A 6,773-nucleotide genomic window follows, 5' to 3' on the forward strand; every position below is an offset into this window, starting at 1 on the left:
TGAGTATAATAAGAAACGGTACAGAGAAATAGAGTGGGCCAGTAAATCAGAGAGTCTTATTATGGGGGATTTTAATTTCCCAGATATTGACTGGAATTTGGGGGCTGGTCACTCACACACTAGCAAGGCTTTTGTGGATTTATTGGATGATTGTTTTCTACATCAGCATGTTTGGGAGGCAACTAGGGGGAGTAATACTCTTGATTTGATTATCAGTACTGATTCTTCATGCATTAAGAATCTGCAGATAAATGAACCACTAGGTGGCAGTGATCACAGTGTTCTGAAGTGGGATTTACTCAAAGAGGTAACTACCATTAGGGGTAAAGGGAAGGGGTATTGCTTTCGTAAAGGCGACTACGGTGGACCGAGACAGTATTTAAATTCTATACAGTGGGATCAACTGATGATGTTACCAACAGCAAATTCAAAATGGGAAGCATTCAAAGAACTAATCTTGGAAGCTACTAGGCTTTACATACCAACTAAGAAATATTGTTCAAGGTTTAGGCCTAAATGGATGTCAGATGAACTAATGAGGCATATGGCAGAGAAGAAAAATGCATGGGATATATACAAATTAACACGTGACAGCAGAGCCTATGATAGATACAAGTTGATCTGTAACCAAGTTACAAAGGAGCTTAGGCAGGCGAAGGCAGATTATGAGAAATCCTTGGCAAGGGATGCGAAGAAAAACAGCAAAGAGTTCTTTACTTATATAAACTCTAGAAGGAAGGGGATGAATCAGATTGGTCCACTTGATATTGATGGGTCAACTGTTGATGATCCTGCTCAGGTAGCTAACAAACTAAATGAATATTTTGCATCGACATTCACACATGAGGAGATATTCAGCGAGGGGAATGCCAGAGGTGTATTCAACTCTGGCAGTAAGCTAGAGAATCTTGTAATAACTGAGAGTAAAGTAGAGGAGAAATTGTTGAAGATAAACACAAGAAAGGCACCTGGGGTGGATGGAATCTATCCAGTTATATTAAAGGAGGCAGCAATGAAAGTAAGCAAACCCTTAGCCATAATTATGAGAGCTTCCTTGGACTCAGGGGAGGTACCCATGGACTGGAGATGTGCAAATGTGACCCCAATTCACAAAGGAGGAGCAAAGGCTGACACAAGTAATTATAGACCTGGGAGTTGAACTTCTGTTCCCGGAAAATTAATGGAGGCACTGGTTAAGAAGCACTGCAGGATCATCTAGACAAGACTTCAGTTATAGCTCAGACACAGCATGGTTTTGTTAAGGGGAAGTCTTGCCTGACCAATTTGATTGGATACTATAATGCAGTCGCAAAAGAACTGGATGCAGGAATAACTTTGATATTATATACTTGGATCTTAGAAAGGCTTTTGATACTGTTTGCACATGGAAGACTGCTGCACAAATTGGAGCAGTGTGGCATTGGAGGCAAACTGCCGCTATGGATAAAGAGGTGGTTCAGGGGGAGAAGACAGAGAGTGGTAATCAATGGACACTGCTCATCGTGGACTAATGTTATTAGTGGGGTCCCTCAGGGTTCAGTATTTGTCCTTTATTGTTTTCTGTATTTATAAATGATATTGATGATGGTATATCAAGCTTCATGTCCAAGTTTGCAGACGATACGAAGGTTGGCAGGGTTTTCAAGGACACTACTGACACTATGCTGCTGCAACAGGATCTGGAAAGGTTGAGCAGATGGGCTGAGAGGTGGCAAATGAAGTTTAACATTGACAAATGTAAAGTACTACATGTGGGAAACAGCAACCCCAGAGCAACATATCAACTCTGTGGTACTACACTGACAGTGGTAGAGAATGAAAGGGAACTGGGGGTGGTTGTGCAGGCAGATATGAAGTTCTCTGAGCAGTGCAGACAGGCTGCAAGAGTAGCTCATGGTGTATTGTCAATGATATATAGGAATTTTTCTAGCAGGAATAAGGAGGTGATTATTCCCTTGTATAAGGCAATGGTCAGGCCACACCTAGAGTACTGTATACAGGCCTGGAGACCTCATTTCAAGAAGGATGTAGAGCTGCTAGAACGAGTACAGAGAAGGGAAACAAGATTAGTGAATGGAACAAAGGGGTGCTCTTACGAAGAAAGGCTTAGGTTTTGCAAATTACAGTGTCTGGAGACTAGGCAGCAGCGAGGTGATCTGATAGAGGTGTACAAAGCCTTGAATGGTTTGAGCATGCTCAATGCTGATGGGATTCTTCCTTTTGCTCAGAATAATCACCTGAGAGGGCATAAATTCAAATTGAGGAAAGACAGATGTAGGATAGATGTGCGGAAATTTGCCTTTGGCCAACGGGTGGTTGGTAGGTGGAACAGACTTCCATTCCTTGTCATGGAAGTTGATAGCCTAAATAAGTTTAAGGCTCGGCTGGACAGGTATTTTGAACGAACAGAGGGGTGAAGTGTAAGTGGTTATTTTTTATTTATTTATTTTAATTTAATTTTTTTGGCTGATGCTGCATAAGCTTGCTTTCTTGCATCAAATGCCTCTACTAATGCTAATGCTAATAACTGTTATTGGGTCCTCTGTCATGTCAACCTTAAATTATATGCCACCTTATAGCTTAAATTTTACATTGGCATATATTTTTTTTCCCGATACTATTTTGCCACGGCACGTACTTTATCTTAGAAACACAGAGGACAGTATATTGTCGTCTTCTCGGACAATTCTGGTGATTGACACTTGAAAACGACAATATATTCATGTATATATATAGTGTAATATTTTTGACTTATTTCTTTATATACGAATTTGTTTTTTCCTTTCTTTTTTCCCTTCTTATCTCTACAACTTTTCTTTACTTACTTCTCTTATCTCTACTACTTTTATTTGCATGCTAATTATACTATTATGGTCATGAGGTTCTTTCTGGCTATCAGTTACCTTGGTCCATAATCAACTTCCTTTTTATACTCCTTCTCCCATTGATCTTACAATATATATATATATATAACCTGACATAGTATGCCCACTATCTAGAAGTGTGCACCTGTCATGTAGGTTGTCATAATTTCACTTTTGTTAACTCCTGGCCTTGTGACCATGATGGGCCGTATTGCATTGTATATAAAGTAACTGTTGTTGCAGCAAAGATTTCTATACATATACAGTATATAAGTATAGTTCCTTTATATATATATATCTTTTGTCCGTGCATGCTTTAGCACTCCTTTCATTACTTTTCTTCACCCTCCACCTTTATTTGATTTTTCTTCATTCTTCCCTTCATTATGGAGTATAGTATTATTTTATTTTCCTTTTTAGTTATATATATTATATCATATACAGTATATATAAACTGAGCTCCAGAACAGAGACAAATTAAAAGAAATCACGTTAGAACGAAAGTAGTTTTTAATAGTTTTCAAAGTATCCTTGAGTGTCGACACACCTGTAAGTTCACTCATAGAACCTACTGGAAACATTTTTTAAATGCAATTTGAACTGACTACCACCACTTCCTTTGCCATGTTCTCTATATCACCAAATTGTCCTTTCAGCTTGGATTTGATTTTGAGAAATAAACAGTCCAAGACAGATAAACCGGAAGTAGTTTAGCTCTACAACCCAGAATTCCCCCCACCCTCAATCCCAGAATGAAAGACTATGTGGTCTCATCAACTATGGCAACTTCAAACCAGCGGAACTCTTGAATTGGCCGCAGCCTAGTATTTCATGTAACAGGAACCATCTGCCTGTTTTTGAAAACTGAGGCCTTACCCAGCAAATTCTTTCAACCAAACAATGCAAACCTTGTGCATACTCACAGTACTTGTTATACTTACTTGGTGAAATAAATTACTCACCTGTCTTACTTGGTGAAATAAATTCCTCATGTACAGTTAGCATTAGCATTAGTAGAGGCATTTGATGCAAGAAAGCAAGCTTATGCAGCATCAGCCAAAAAAAATAAATAAATAAATAAATAAAGTAAAATAAATAAATAAAAAATAACCACTTCCACTTCACCCCTCTGTTCGTTTGAAATACCTGTCCAGCTGAGCCTTCAACTTATTTAGGCTATCAACTTCCACGACAAGGGATGGAAGTCTGTTCCACCTACCAACCACCCGCTGGCTAAAGGAAAATTTCCGCACATCTATCCTACATCTGTCTTTCCTCAATTTGAATTTATGCCCTCTCAGGTGATTATTCTGAGCAAGAGGAAGAATCCCATCAGCATTGGGCATGCTCAAACCATTCAAGGCTTTGTACACCTCTATCAGATCACCTCGCTGCTGCCTAGTCTCCAGACACTGTAATTCGCAAAACTTAAGCCTTTATTTGTAAGAGCACCCCCTTTGTTCCATTCACTAATCTTGTTGCCCTTCTCTGTACTCGTTCCAGCAGCTCTACATCCTTCTTGAAATGAGGCCTCCAGACCTGTATACAGTACTCTAGGTGTGGCCTGACCATTGCCTTATACAAGGGAATAATCACCTCCTTATCCCTGCTAGAAAAATTCCTATATATCATTGACAATACACCATGAGCTACTCTTGCAGCTCGTCTGCACTGCTCAGAGAACTTCATATCTGCCTGCACAACCACCCCCAGGTCCCTTTCATTCTCTACCACTGTTAGTGTAGTACCACATAGTTGATACGTTGCTCCGGGGTTGCTGTTTCCCATATGTAGTACTTTACATTTGTCAATGTTAAACTTCATTTGCCACCTCTCAGCCCATCTGCTCAACCTTTCCAGATCCTGTTGCAGCAGCATAGTGTCAGTAGTGTCCTTGGCAACCCTGCCAACCTTCGTATCGTCTGCAGACTTGGACATTAAGCTTGATATACCATCATCAATATCATTTATAAATACAGAAAACAATAAAGGACCCAATACTGAACCCTGAGGGACTCCACTAATAACATTAGTCCATGATGAGCAGTGTCCATTAATTACCACTTTCTGTCTTCTCCCCCTCAACCACCCCTTTATCCATAGCAGCAATTTGCCTCCAATGCCACACTGCTCCAATTTGTGCAGCAGTCTTCCATGTGCAATAGTATCAAAAGCCTTTCTAAGATCCAAGTATATGATATCAAAGTTATTCCCCGAATCCAGCTCTTTTGTAACTGCATCATAGTATCCAATCAAATTGGTCAGGCAAGACTTCCCCTTAACAAAACTATGCTGTGTCTGAGCTATAACTGAAGTCTTGTCTAGATGATCCTGCAGTGCTTCTTTACCCAGTGCCTCCATTAATTTTCCAGGAACAGAAGTTAAACTCACAGGTCTATAATTACTTGTGTCAGCCTTTGATCCTCCCTTGTGAATTGGGGTCACATTTGCACATCTCCAGTCCATGGGTACCTCCTCTGAGTCCAAGGAAGCTCATAATTATGGCTAAGGGTTTGCTTACTTCCTTTGCTGCCTCCTTTAATATAACTGGATAGATCCCATCCACCCCAGGTGCCTTTCTTGTGTTTATCTTCAACAATTTCTCCTCCACTTTACTCTCAGTTATTACAAGATTCTTTAGCTTACTGCTAGAGTTGAGTACACCTCTGGCATTCCCCTCGCTGAATAACTCCTCATGTGTGAATGTCGATGCAAAATATTCATTTAGTTTGTTAGCTACCTGAGCAGGGTCATCAACAGTTGACGCATCGATATCAAGTGGACCAATTTGATTCATGCCCTTCCTTCTAGAGTTTACATAAGTAAAGAACTCTTTGCTGTTTTTCTTCGCATCCCTTGCCAAGGATCTCTCGTAATCTGCCTTTGCCTGCCTAACCTCCTTTGTAACTTGGTTACAGATCAACTTGTATCTATCATAGGCTTCTGTGTCACGTGTTAATTTGTATGTACCCCCATGCATTTTTCTTCTCTGCCATATGCCTCATTAGTTCATCTGACATCCATTTAGGCCTAAACCAGTTCTCTTACTAACAAAGAAAGTGATCAAGATCGGTTTTTTTTAAATGAAATTTTTGTGGCTCAGAGAGCATGATGATCACCATCCCACATTTGGGTTTGTGGACTGTATTGAAAACATCATGACTCATAACTTATGATCAAATCAAGCAAGTGTGTTTTATAGCGATACCAGATACAGTATACTCTTTAAGGAGAACATATACTATTTTACATGGTTGCTACTTTTGTACTCAACACTATTTTTTATATAAATTATTTAGCTGTGTAGATATTATACTTGACATCTATAAAGTCACATTACCCTAAAAATGGCAAACCGAAATTTTTCCAATCAGCGGTGAACAATATAAAACCAATTATAACATGGAGCTGGTTACATTCCTTATTTACATTTGTGTACATATAACTATTAAAGGGGAACCCAGAAGGTAAGGGTCCCTGCACCCTAAGTGTGCTACATCCCAATATTCCTCAAATTTTTTGAAGGATTTCCTAGTTCAAAGCACATACATGAAAGCATTCAAAAGTCCACCTACATGAATCTTCCAAAGCATTCAAGAAGGAAGCATGCAAGTGGATTCATGCATTTTTGATCTAATCTTTTTTCTATCTGCAAATCTTTCATCTGTAATGAATCATCACCAACAGCAGTGAACTTTTGGCATGCTTCCAATCTAGGCAGCTTTTATTCATCAGTTAAACAGCAGAATTAACCTAATATAAATCTTCTGTTTGTCCAATTCTTTTATCAGTTTTAGTGGTGCAACCAGAAATCATATTTTGGAGGGGGGGGGGGGAGATTCAGCACCAAGATCTTTTCAAAGCATCAAAATGGCAGAAAAATATGTTCTTCAAGGATACACCTAAGGT

General features: G+C 39.4%; 1 protein-coding gene across 2 annotated transcripts in view; it reads right to left on the bottom strand.

Moving 5' to 3' along the window:
- LOC150090033 (uncharacterized) overlaps window positions 1-6,256 on the bottom strand; it is a 108,329-nt gene extending 102,073 nt beyond the window's left edge. The window contains exon 1 of one of the 2 annotated variants that reach the window (XM_090368945.1): window positions 6,205-6,256. The gene's annotated coding sequence lies outside the window, so the exon portion shown is untranslated. Of the gene's footprint in view, window positions 1-2,903; window positions 2,965-6,204 lie in introns of those variants that run through there. The other variant, XM_090368943.1, reaches the window with a different exon arrangement.
- Between the last annotated feature and the right edge of the window lie 517 nt (window positions 6,257-6,773).

The sequence above is a fragment of the Mastigoproctus giganteus genome, chromosome 2, assembly GCF_048544385.1.
Source record: "Mastigoproctus giganteus isolate SK-2022 chromosome 2, ASM4854438v1, whole genome shotgun sequence".
Lineage (NCBI taxonomy): Eukaryota > Metazoa > Arthropoda > Arachnida > Uropygi > Thelyphonidae > Mastigoproctus > Mastigoproctus giganteus.